This window comes from Protomyctophum bolini (genome assembly GCF_963924005.1).
Source record: "Protomyctophum bolini genome assembly, chromosome: 5".
In the NCBI taxonomy this organism is placed as follows: Eukaryota; Metazoa; Chordata; class Actinopteri; order Myctophiformes; family Myctophidae; genus Protomyctophum; species Protomyctophum bolini.
Window position 1 is genome coordinate 25,495,594 of NC_137866.1, and position 13,949 is coordinate 25,509,542.

Sequence of the window (13,949 nt, forward strand, 5' to 3'; positions counted from 1 at the left end):
CTGTTGTAGACTGTCTATTTTCTCTATACCTTGTACAACAAAGTAGTGCTTTTCAAGTACAATATTTCCATTTTGAAAGACAGGTCTGTGGAGAAAGGGCCACAAGGAGTAAACAGATCTGTGCCGATTTCCCCACTGTAAATGACTTGACTTGGCAAGCCCTGGGGACAGCGGTGCTGATTCCAGCCAGCCAGTCCCTCTATGGTTAGGGAGAAAGTGCCTGTCCATCAAGACTAAAGAGCCTTTTCCCCAGTACAGAGTTCAATTTAAACAAAATGTCACTTTGATTTTACACACTGAAAGGCCATTTGGAGTCGTTGCTTTGTGCATTTTGTGCTGGAACATTTCCCCCGTCATTACTTCTTCACCCATGACGTCAACAAAAACACCATTCTCATTTCTCATGAGGCTTATTCTCAATAAGATCTTTAATGAGACGGAAATGGTCTGTTCATTTACTGGGCATCATGTGAGTACAATGTGAGTACAATGCCATTTTTCTATTTAGTTGGAGCCACATATGGAGACCTAAGTTGATCCTGTTCCTGTATTATTACATCAAATAAGATGGTTTTTTTCCTGTTTTCTTTTTAATGTGGTGGTGATTTATTGCACCAGCCCACTAATCCGATCTAATCTTATTTTATCTGATCTGTCAGTGTCTTTATAAAAGTGTATGACAGAATAACATGAGCAAGCCAAACACAATTGGACCGTTTTGGACAGAAATATAGTACTATCTGGCTGGGTGCCATGTGAGAGAAAGGTCTGCTGCTGTGGTGCTGAAATCTATAATAATAATAGAAATATGTTCCAGAATGACAAGACTATATATCTACGTAAGCTGAATCGGACTGCTTGTCTCATTTGTCTTGGTAATGCAGGAAGAGCAGAGCTCAGTAAGACAAGGTGTAAACTAAAGAGATGAAGTTAAGCCCTAGCAAAGAAAATGTTATGGAAAAAAGCTTTCTAAGTGATGTCTAGTGGGTATTAAACAGGGCTGAATGTGTCCCCTCAGATCCTGCAGGTCAAAGGTCATGGCTGTTTGATAAACCTACTAGCCCATTTAGGCCTAAGGCCGATTCTAAAAACGCCTCTAAATCCTGACCTAAGGTTTCTGAAAAACTTCAAATATTTATATAGCAGCATCAAAAAAATTACATTTTTGAATACTGTACATACTGTACAGAACCCAAATATGGGTGCCCGGCCTGAGGGGGTAAGATACCAAAAGGGGTTCCCGCCCAGAATGGGCTAGACATTATATTCATACAACACATCATACAATCAAATCTGACTCTTGCTTTCTGATAATCAATTTATCAGAAAGCATTTCTCCCAAAACTCACTGCCTACAAGTTTGTCTACTATGAATATTCTACAGAATATTCATTGTTTGGATATGGAATTTTGCCACTTGCAAATTATCTTCTGATGATTAAAATATTTTACTCTACTCATCAGATTTCTTGGCACAGCATGCATGTTTGAGTTATGAACATAATGCAGTATCTGACAAATCACTCTTGTTGAATAGGTCGTTTGTCTGATTACAGTATAAACAAACGTGTTTGCCAGCAATGTCAATTGCACTGTAAAAACATAGTGTAATTTGTTGAACTTTTGATAAGAGTGTACAGTACACTCCAGAAACTGGAGTGCTCGCCGGATCTTCTCTTCTTCTTAAGTCTGTATTCCTACCAATTCTAGAAGCACCTTTAATATACTTTTTAGACTTCTTCATCTCCTTTGAGCACCCGGTTGGCCTCTGCGTTCTTACACTCTTACAAGTAACTGTTGATCCAGAAAACAAAACTGAACCGCAGTTTAATGTTCACAACTTATTGGTGATGCTGGCTGGCATCTACTGGTGGCACTTTTAGTTGGGCAGGCTAATCAGTGGTTAGCAGCAGTTGTTAAAGAGATAAGAGCATTTTTAATTTATTGTCCGCACCCACATTTTCCTCACTGGTCCGGGGATTTGAACGGGTGACCTGACTAATTGAATGAATCTGTGAAAAATCTCTTAACGTATCCATGTTCACCTTCTCCTCGGACAAGTAAATTACACAACCCCCTAAAACAAAGGTCAAGCTGGATGATGCATCTGTCTGCCTATCGATGTACCATATTGATCTGTCTATCTACCTTATCAATTAATAGACAAAGTTGTCTGATTGTCTACCTTATCTATCTACAGCATGTAAACAGGCCAGTGTTTTCCAAATGGCACATTGGAGCTAATTTCTGTTGCATGCACACATTTACTACAGAAGAGAAGTGAAAACTTACAAGTAAATGTTTAATGCTGTTGTACTCTTATCTCCTAAAAAGAGATAATAGAGCATGCGCATCCACTAACTAAAATGCCAGGTGCTGGGCCGAGGTAAATAATAGAAAAGAGAATAAGGTCCGCACACTGGACTGAGCTCCAAACTCAATAATTTATTTGATTTATTAAATAAATTATTGAGTTTGGAGCTCAGTCCAGTGTGCAGACCTTATTCTCTTTTGTACTATATATCCTGCTATCACTCTTGCACACGTTGCAGATCTCTCATTTGCTCAGGGTGAGCTAAACACCTCCCTGATGATCTCTGCTGCTGATTTAACATATGCAGGTGATCAGATCCCACTAATGGCCGATTATTACCAGCAAAGGAAAGGAAAGGTACTATGTTTACCCAGGGTAACTGGACTAAGCTCAATAACTTGTTTACAGCCAGGCCCTGCTCATAGAACATTTCATGGTAGGGGTTCAATGCCTTGTCCAAGGGCACTTCAGCGGTGGTAATTTTAACGTGCCGGTCCGGGGATGCGAACTAGCGACCTTCCGATATCAAGACCGCTCCGCAAACCGTTCGGCCACCGCTGCCCTGTGGCAATGGCACAGGACAGTAGGTACACACTGGAAAAGCCAGGTGATTGTCGACCACAGTCACTCACAGACAGCCCGACTTGTGTGTTGCTCCCCATAGACAACCATAATGCATAGTGGTGTGCGTGTGTGTGCGTGCGTAAGCATTTTTGATTGCTGTGAATGCAGGCAGGGGGACGATGCCTGGTCCGAAACATTGTACCGGTACTCTAAATAAATTGTTTTTGTAAGTGAAGAAGACAGTGTGCGGGACTCTCTCTCCCTGTTCCCCATTTTTTCCATTGGGCAGGGGGACATGAAATTAATAAATAATTCAATTATACAAAAAAAAGAGCCATATAGCAGATGACGTCATCGTTTGGTCATCATTTTGCATCAGAAGAAACAATTGTTAGATTAACTAAACTTTGAGTGAACTGATCCACTACACATAGTTTGTTCATATCATAATATACTGTCGTTTAGAACTATATGAGGCATAACTCAACACTAATCTCACGTGTTGTTTTGTTCTAAGTCAGGTAACAGAAGACCAGAGTCCTAGATGACCTGTCACCTGAGACTTCTTGAGTATTCATAATTTAAAAGAATGTCGGTCATGTATTCTGGACGTAAATCACTGAGTGACTTAAATATGAGTAACAGTATTGTAAAATTAAATCAAGTCTGTGACTCAGCCATTGAAGACATCCAAGAATTAGTTCGGTCGTGGAAGATACGGCCCCTTGTTCGAAAAGTTTTATTTTTGACTGAGCCAGGGTGGCATGAGAAGATAGATCATCGGATCACTGAAACAGTTCAAAGTTCATCTAAGAAAGTTTCATAGCTATAGACTACCCAATACTAAAGATTTGGGGGTAACCCCTACACAAGAATAAAGTTTCATCTGGCCCAGGATGGTGCTAGAGGAAAAGGGGGGGAACGCGTCTGTCCGACATCCTGTTAAGACTGACTACGCAGCCGGTAAAAACTCACCCGTGGCTTATGCACTAGGGTTAAGGTTTGGGGATAGGGTTCATATAGGGCTCTATGGTTAAGGTTTGGGGATAGGGTTCGTATAGGGCTCTATGGTTAAGGTTTGGGGATAGGGTTCGTATAGGGCTCTATGGTTAAGGTTTGGGGATAGGGTTCGTATGGGGCTCTATGGTTAGGGTTAAGGTTTGGGCATAGGGTTCGTATAGGGCTCTATGGTTAGGGTTAAGGTTTGGGTATAGGGTTCGTATGGGGCTCTATGGTTAGGGTTAAGGTTTGGGGATAGGGTTCGTATGGGGCTCTATGGTTAGGGTTAAGGTTTGGGGATAGGGTTCGTATGGGGCTCTATGGTTAGGGTTAAGGTTTGGGGATAGGGTTCGTATGGGGCTCTATGGTTAGGGTTAAGGTTTGGGGATAGGGTTCGTATAGGGCTCTATGGTTAGGGTTAAGGTTTGGGGATAGGGTTCGTATGGGGCTCTATGGTTAGGGTTAAGGTTTGGGGATAGGGTTCGTATGGGGCTCTATGGTTAGGGTTAAGGTTTGGGGATAGGGTTAGTATGGGGCTCTATGGTCAGAATATTGGGTAGTCGGATTTATGGGTGTCGGATTATTGGGACGTCGAACTAACGCTACGCACCAGAGGAAAAGCCATGGCATCACCAAAATCATTAACATTTTACTTGAGGGAGCAAATTCATATGTATGTAATGTTTACTTAATGTTTACTTTACTTACAATTTAGACATTTATCAGACGCTCTTAATCCGGAGTGATTTACTCTGCTTGACATAGCAACTCCGTTTTCAGATGTTTATTTCGACACCTCTATTTTGAATTATCATTTGGGAAATTAATTATCTGGACGCAAACTAAGGCACAAGGTGCAAATGGGTTTTATTTAATCTTTGATTTGGGCATAACATAAATAAGACCAATCAGTGTCATCTCTAATTCCCTGGAGCTACATGCCCCTACAATATGACATGACATGTTGTAACTTGTTAGTTCAATGACAGATTCAGCAAGTTGGAGAAGATGCAAATGATTTCCTGCTAAGGAAACAGATCTGCTTGTGCGCAACGTGAGAGCATGGAGAATCTACAGGAGCAGTATTAATGATGTGATGAAGAAAATGGCCCCTCGCCGAAACATCAAATGGAAACAAGAGGTGGACCACCCGTTGTGGCTGTTGCTCCTCCTGTAATGTCTCCTCTTTCAGTACAGTCAGTACTTCAAGAGATATCCGGGGTATATCTGCAACTTCTCCCTGTGTTTAGATAGCAAAACAAACAATAGGATACATTTTGTACCTCATTGTTTTCAATGTTTGTTTTGGTAGAACCTAGAAAGGGTTGTTTTTGATATGACTAATTGAGGGCTTTTTCATGGTGTGTATAACTCTGGCAAGTTAAGTTAGGATAAGTTATGTTTACAGTAGTGCTACAAGTATGTGCTTGAGCCACATACTGAGCTAAGTGACATCTGTTTATGTTGACAATAACAGCAATGGCAACTAGCAACAATTTTAAGATGTATCTAGAGTTATACGTCCTCAAACTTGTCGTACCAAGCAATCATCTTGCAGTCTGAGGTCTTCTGAGGCAGAATTGTGTCCTTTTGACATCACTTTTGTCGAACAACGTTTTTTGTACTGTCACTGGATGCGCAAGGTATAGAGTGTTGCAGTCCCGCCCCCTACGAGGACCCAGGAAATAATTCCCTGTTTATTTTCCCCATAGACATTTCAAGAAGTATTTATTTTTAACTACTTTTAAGCTCTTTCTTTTAAGCCTCGTACAAAGCCAACTCAAGTTTTTGGGCCGAGAAAATAATTTAACAATTTTTTTGTTGTTTTTCTTCTTTGTAATTATTTGTTCGGCCAAAAATAAATACTTTTTATAAAGCCTATGGGGAAAATGAACAGGGAATTCACTTCTGTGTCTCTCGTCGTCATAAAAGGGAGCGGGACTGCGACACTCTTGTGGTGCGCGAGTGCCTGCTAGGGGGTGCACGCTTAGAGTATATATGAATAGAGACGGCATCCGAGTTCTCCTTCCATCCACTTGCATTAAGTTGCTCAAAAGCGCATGAGGCGATTTCACTCCTCCTTCCGCGTAGGAACAGAGTGCATTCTGGAATGGATTTGCCCCAAACACATGAATGCGATGCCGTTGAATGTGCACAAATGCGCACGAGCGTGCTGCCGTCGTGAACGTGCACAATGATAGTCAACGGACCAGCGCGTTCATGTGTTTGGGGCCAGGCTGCAATACCTTCATTCGGCCACTATGTCCATTTCGCCTCAGGGTTTCCTCTGGGTGCCGTCTCTATTCATATATACTCTAAGGGTGCGCGACATAAAAAGGTGGTGCTATTGTTTTATTTTAAATATATTAACATATTATGTATTTTGCATATGTATATGCAAAATGTAGCCTATGCTGCATATATTATGCCATATTCAGGTTCATATATGTGCATATATGTGGATAAATAGGAAATATTTGTCTCTATATAGCTTATGCAATTTATATTTCCATGTGGGTGAGTGTGTCAGCTAGGTCTGGAGGTAACAGGGGGTGTACGGCCAAAAATGTTTGGGAACCGCTGCTCTCTAACTTGCCTTTTCACAGGGCACTGTTAACTCATTGCGAGATTTCTCGTCATTATCACTGAGGTCCACATTGCCTGAACAAGCACTCTATAACAATGATTGCTATCAGAATATAGTGCTTAAACCTTTAAACAAAACGTTTTTGTTTTTAAGTAAAAAATATCACATAGCCTACTTTTAAATTTCTGTTTTATGGCATCATGCATGTAGACACGTTGTCGTGTACATATTGTACTGTACAAAGCCTGTCCTAAACGGCTCGGCCTACAGTGATGCCATAAATATCCTCCACACACACACACACACACACACACACACACACACACACACACACACACACACACACACACAGTATTAATATCTATAACCCCTAGGGATGCACCAACCAATCAGAAGACAATTGGTATGTATCCACTGATTTGTGCTTTAAATAGCCCAGTCAATATTGGTCCGATTCTATGTTTATGGCCAATGTTTGAAGCAGATTTGTTTTTGGAAGCAACACTAGTTTGAACTAAACCAAGTCGTGAAGTGCTGTATGACCAACTCCCCGGAATAATTATACTAAAATGATTAGGCCTAGCTCAAGACAGACATGTGTGAAAGGTTTTAACCAATTGTGTACCTGTATAGGCTACAATCCCTATAATAGTCTGTATCTGCATCAGCTGAAATAATCATAAACTAAATCACCTGTGCATTCCAATAACCAATAGATAACAGATTCATAATAGACTTCCCAGACCCAGAACATCCAAAATCATGATTTAGTATCCAACTCAATGAACAGCGTGTCTTAACTCTTAAATCAACCAGAGGAATTAGTGCCTCACGTTGGTCCTCCAATGACCAGTGCCAGCACCATCTGCTCTCCCCTCCATAGACTGACTCCTACAGTATATATAGCTTTAGAAATAGCAGTGCAGGGGTATAATAATTCTAATCACATTTAGATGTTTAGCTTATAGGCCTCTAGTCTCACAGCAGATCTGATCAGATACCCCCAATCAGAGGTTTAGCTGACTTTTTCTCAGGTCATGGGGACTTGTGTGATTCAGACTATCTGCGTCACTGACAAGTCGACGACCCAAGGGACTGCTGACCCCAGTGTTGAGTCGGTCAGATCGACGGTTGTCCAGAACCGCAGATCCGACAGGCACGTGCATATATAGGCATATATCGATGTCCAGAACCGCCAATCCGACTGCTGGTTCCATGGGCATGCCGACCGATTTCAAACCCGTTGTACGCATCGGTGCATGAGGCCAAGTTTGAAGTTGATCGGATCCAAAAAAATATCAAGAGAACTGCAGAACCATCATAGACCGGCCATGCTCGACATGGAACTACAAAACCATCATAGACCAGCCATGCTCGACATGGAACTACAAAACCATCATAGACCAGCCATGCTCGACATGGAACTACAAAACCATCATAGACCGGCCATTCTCGACATGGAACTACAAAACCATCATAGACCAGCCATGCTCGACATGGAACTTCAAAACCATCATAGACCGGCCATTCTCGACATGGAACTACAAAACCATCATAGACCGGCCATGCTCGACATGGAACTACAAAACCATCATAGACCGGCCATGCTCGACATGGAACTACAAAACCATCATAGACCGGCCATGCTCGACATGGAACTACAAAACCATCATAGACCGGCCATGCTCGACATGGAACTACAAAACCATCATAGACCGGCCATGTTCGACATGGAACTACATAAAAGAGACACAGACAGACGGATACAACAGGTACTCTGACAACGCGTACAACAGCAAATGCAGAACCGGGTGGGGAATGCATTTCGAACTTACCTATACTAGTTTCCAAATATGCCGGTGTTGAGTCCATCAGATAGGGGTTGTCTACTCCAGAACCCCCTATGCTATAGCAAAATGGCATATGCCAACACATACAGGCCACTTTTTGTGCTCAAGGGATTTTGTCAGAGTGACCTTTCAATTTAATGACTGCAAGTGTAACTCTGCTTGGTGATTATAGTTCACAAGCTAAAAAAAAAACAATCTACCAAACATGACAGCCAAAACGTCACACGATACGATATATCAATGTGACAATTTAAAGTGGGTTTTTGAATCTGGGAAACATTTTTAACTACTGAATTTCTCATGGGTATCATTAACTGTCTTACACCATGTTCTTTATCTGAATTTATCTCACCTTAATTGCTCTGTGGGTGGAATGTAGTCATTAACATGCAACTTTCTGTCTGTTCTGACCTACAGTATAATCTCCTGACAATCAAAATACAAAGAACTACTCTTGTCTACTCACTCTCTCCAGTGTAAGATAACAAACATGGTCGGTGTCATGTATCGTATCAAATGGACACATCATACTACCAAGTGCTACGGTCATACATCTATAAAACAATCTTTACTTGTCTGTCATTCTATGACACTGTCTGACACACCTAAAGTGACACTGCAAGCTAGTTCACAATTCACATATGCTCTCTTTTATTACACTCTATATTAATTAGAATTATGAGATATGGGATGCGTATATACTGCCTACTACAATACATAATACTACATACAATAAGGATGAGCTGTCTAAACTCACAAATTAATATCCGACTACTAACTTACTTTGTTCACTACAAAAAGGTTGAACCAAATATTACCTGATTGTGTGTTGCTTACACAGCTTGCATACTGTAGCTATTAGGTTGGACTACCAGCAGGCCTCGACCCCCTAACATATAGGCTACTAATTTCTAAGTCCAGAATGATTTGACTGCACCTGATTGTCCTCTGCACCTCTAATATTTTGAAAACAATTTTCTCAATTACTAAATTTAGCCTAGAGACAACAGTTTGAACTCAACTCCAAACCACTCAATTAGTGTATTTATTTACATCTCTGAAATGGTAGTAGCTTGGCAACCAACTATATTGTCAACAAATTCACATTCTAGGCTACTTTTGTCGTGACTCCTAATAAACATCAAATCAACTGATTTTACGATTGATATAATTCCTTCGAGTATAGAGGTTAGGTTACCCTAGTTCCACTTCCTACAGTAAGTAGGCTAAGTTCAATGTGTTATGGATATTTTAATCATGTGTTCGCATTATCATATTCACCCAATTGTATGTTATATGTGCGTGACAGGTTGACATCATGATTCATGTGCATTCCCAAACACTGTCATATCCTCATATAGTCACTTAAAAATTACTTTTGACAAAAACATCGAATTGCCTAATCTCTACAAGTATTAGGTTTTCCATCATATGTGTGTGGGCGGGTCGGTGAAACCAAACCTTAATTTATTATGTTATTTTTAACCGCTACTCAGAACAGGCTTTAATGGTTGTTGAATAATTGAATGGGTCCTCCTACCTTTCAAAAGACGTGCAGTGTGTGGTTATGGCTCTGCTGTTGTTCCAAAATATAAAACATAATTTGATTTGCGGTACGCGTGGCCGTGCGTCTGCGTCACATCGGTCGTGGTCCACAAAAGTCGCTTCCAGTCATTGCATTCCGAAAGTGAATAGCGTTGTGAGCGGCGTAAACATCAACAACATAATGGAGTGACCTGGAACACCACATCATCATCATCATCATCATCACAGCTGTAGTGTGTCCTCCTCCTCTCCTCTTTCTTTGTGTCGTTGGGGGGGGGGGGGGGGGGGGAGCGTGGCTAATTTCAAAGCGCTCGGGTAAATCTTTCACTTTCATCCATTAAAAAAACCGCCAGGTCGCAAGAAAATCGACAACGATATAAATAAAGCATTTATCAAATTAGTTCAGAGCGGAATCTCTGGGTTTTCCGACCCGGAGGGGAGGCTCGATCTCGACTCGATCGGAGCGACGAATGAGAGGCATGGTGATGAGTGAGTGAGTGAACGCGCTGCGCGTTCACACGGATCCACGCTCACTTCACTCGACTGATCGTGCTCATCCGAGGGAAGACGCACGTCGCACGCACGCGCCTCCATGCCTGCTAGTTCTCTGGTGGTTGTGGGAACAAACTGCAGTGAGGAAATTAAGTCTTCATTTTTTGGTATTATGATATTTGCATTATATTAAAAAATCCTCCTGATACAGATTTGACCAAGTTAATTAGACCGGCTAGCTAGTCATACCAGCTCATGAAACATGCAGTAGGCCTAAATACATGCAGCCCAACAAGGCAACAACAGCTTTAATTCAGTGAAATCACTCATTCTAGTCTAGTCTGGACCGTCACCCTCTCGAGAACGAAACACGCCGGCGACGCCGCAGTCGTATCTGCACTCTGCAGTCAGGAATGTTTATCAATTGCGACGCAGCGATTGTTGTCACGTTACGTTTTCTCGTGTTATTCATACTTTAAATGCACCCCCCCCCCCCCTCCTTTCATTGACATTATTATTCATCTTCTTACGTAACTCCCTCCCAACGATTCTTCCCAACCAATACTTCTTCCTCGTCCCTTGGGGCTTATGTACCCAGCGAGAAAACTAATAAGCCATACAGCGAGAGTGACACGTGATGATTGTAGTAGTCACGTCATATGTAAGACAACACCCATTACAAGGATGGGTGGATGCTGAGCATGCATGATTAATTCTAGCTTCTCATCCATAGCAGTAGCAGAAAAGTAGCCTGCACCAGGTACCAGCAGTAGGCCTATCATTGCATTGGCATATGCGTATTGCCTAGCTTTGATTGATTGATTGAAATATGTAACAGTTTGCAGAATTACAGTACATTTCAAGCACAACTCAACAAAGACGGTTAACTGTGAGTGGACGACCCAATAAAGCATTAGCATTATAGGCCTACCTACAAGAGGGTCCACCTTGTTCAATTCATCAAAACATTTAGAGTGACGTACAAATAGACATTTCTATATAGCCAAAGAACAGAACAGGAATTCATCATAAAGGAGGTAAAAAGGGAAAAGAAACATATACAGTGGGGGGGAAAAGGGGTGGGCGGTGAGGGAGGATTCAGATTTTACGGGGGCCAGTTTCGAATTGCAGCCGTCCGTAGGTGCCCTTTGAGAGCGGTTTTGAAGGAGTCAAGGGATTTGCATGTCTTAATGACAGCTGCTAGGTCGTTCCACATTTTGGTGGCATAGGAGCGAAAATAATTTAGTCCCGTGTTTGTGCCGAATCTGGGTTGCACATGGTTTGTTGCACTCTCTGGTGTTATGGGGGTCGACTTCGTTAACATTAAGGAAGTATTTAGATGGGTACATGGGTATCTTGGTGGTGTATCGAATCTTGTGGACCAGACCCATTGTAAGATGCTGTAGGTAGTCTGTCGTCGACCCTAAGCCACCTTACTGTTTTCTTGGGCCTTAATTTGACTAGTGTGTGTGTGTGTGTGTGTGTGTGTGTGTGTGTGTGTGTGTGTGTGTGTGTGTGTGTGTGTGTGTGTGTGTGTGTGTGTGTGTGTGCGTGCGTGTGCGTGTGTGTGTGTGTGTGTGCGAGTGAGCGCACACACAGGGGTAGAGCTATTAAATGCACTTGTTTAAATACTGGTGAATCAAATTTGATTTGTCATTATGTCATTAAGATTCGAGTTAGTAAAAACCTGTGCGGTGCCAGGTGACCTGGAAGTAAAGCGCAGCAGAAGGCATACCTGCCCACTGGCTCCTCTGGTACGCACGCACGCCTCTCTTCTTAAATATGTTAACCAGTTTGAATGTCCTGCTTTTAAGCCTCTATTAATTTCTTCTGTCTTGTATGGATCGTCACCCGCGGACAAGCTCCACTGTGCCCAAGGGGCCTCCTAGTAGTGACACAGTCTTGTTTACTACAGCTGCCAGCAGAGTCCCCTGTGGTGTAAAATAGGGTGTTTCCAGGCCAGACAAATCATGGTACTGTACATCACCTACTTTTCTGTACGGAAAGCCCTGGCCCCAAGCCCAGATAACAGGAGAAGAGGAGTGAATGTGGGACTAAAACATCTGAACAACTAAATGTGGAAGAGTGAACAGAGGAAAAATAAGACTGCGTCCACACAGACATAGTGAGTTGTGTTTTGAGCAGTGGGGAATATTTATTTAGGCAAAAGGTAACTTAAGATGTGTGGAGGTATTGGATGTGGTGTAGTAGCTGCGTTTTATTTAATCCATTTGTTCACAATGAGTCACTTGATCTGCTCTCTGTCTATATAGTTAGTCTACACAGATATAGTCTGTGTTTAAAACTGAATGTTTATGTTTCTGTGCTGCCGCCTCTTCTGCCCAGAAATACCTTCTTCTACCATCAGAAAATAACTGACAAGGGTCCACAACAAGCTGCAAATGCAACGCAAGTCACTTAGTAATGAAAGCAGAGCTGTGTCCCGCTGCCTCGCTGGGCCATTTATCCCCCTTCAGAGGGCCTAATGGCTTTCCTCCTACCCTCAAGGATCATTCATCTTCTAAACAGCCTTGTCAGTCGCTCCGAATTGGGTTACAATGGTGAGCAGGCGGCAAGCTGCAAGCATCTCTCTAATTCATATCTCAAAGCCATGAGAGAAATCAGATGAGGGAGTTTGCATTTGCTTAATCCCAATTTATGCATTTGGAATACTCTCGTATCCAGATTGACAGTGCCGCGATTGTTTCATTATGAGTGAAACAATCGTGAGTTATCAAGTGTTTATCAGTGTGGTGGGTGTTGGTCAGCATAACTGTGGATCTTATAGTGTATAATATGACACATTTGATTTAATAACTTTCAGCAATAATGCAGCATATGGGCGGCTGAATGAAATGTTGACTAGACTTATGGGATTCAGCAGTGGGTTGCAAATTCCCATGGATTCATGCATCCATGATACTATGTAGTTTAGAGGGAAACAGTTATCAAAATGAGTTTAGAGCCATGAAGGAACAATTCCTGGAGACTAAACAAATGGGAATTTCATTAAGATACAGCACTAGTAACTTATGTGTAATTAATAAGCCCAACACTAATTTATAAAAACCAATTCATGTCGGGAGAGAAAATGTCATCTATTTTCCAATTCTATTTTGACATACTGTAAGTAACCATGGTTACCATAATGTCTAGAAACTACTACAGCAACAAGCAGCTCAACTGGTCAAAGACTTAACGCAAAAGTGTTGGATGTCGAGAAAGCACTACTCCTATGGTCCACCCATAATAAAATACATTTTAGTTTATCATAAAAGTGTAAATTGGAAGATATATGCTATATTACACACAAAGAAAGATTCCATGTCCTCCTTCCGTCTTCCGTCCTGTTGTCTTTCCCCCACTAGAGGCCTGGACATTACTAGGGATAAAAATAGACAGCCCCCAATGGTGCCACCCAGGACTTACTTTATTTTCAATGGGTAAAATGAAAAGCACACATTGTGCTGCCAGGGGGACTGAAGGATAAACAATAACCTTCAAGAGCCAATGATAAGTCTGTATAGTGCTGTCTGTTGAAGGAAAAAAAACAGTAGTGGGTGTTACGGAAATAACATTTACTCTGGTTTAGACCTGT

The 13,949-nt window shown here is 41.8% G+C and overlaps 1 protein-coding gene across 1 annotated transcript in view; it reads right to left on the reverse strand.

Moving 5' to 3' along the window:
- gpr153 (G protein-coupled receptor 153) overlaps window positions 1-10,313 on the reverse strand; it is a 40,207-nt gene extending 29,894 nt beyond the window's left edge. Inside the window, exon 1 of the mRNA XM_080764174.1 lies at window positions 9,855-10,313. The gene's annotated coding sequence lies outside the window, so the exon portion shown is untranslated. The remainder of the gene's footprint in view (window positions 1-9,854) is intronic.
- Between the last annotated feature and the right edge of the window lie 3,636 nt (window positions 10,314-13,949).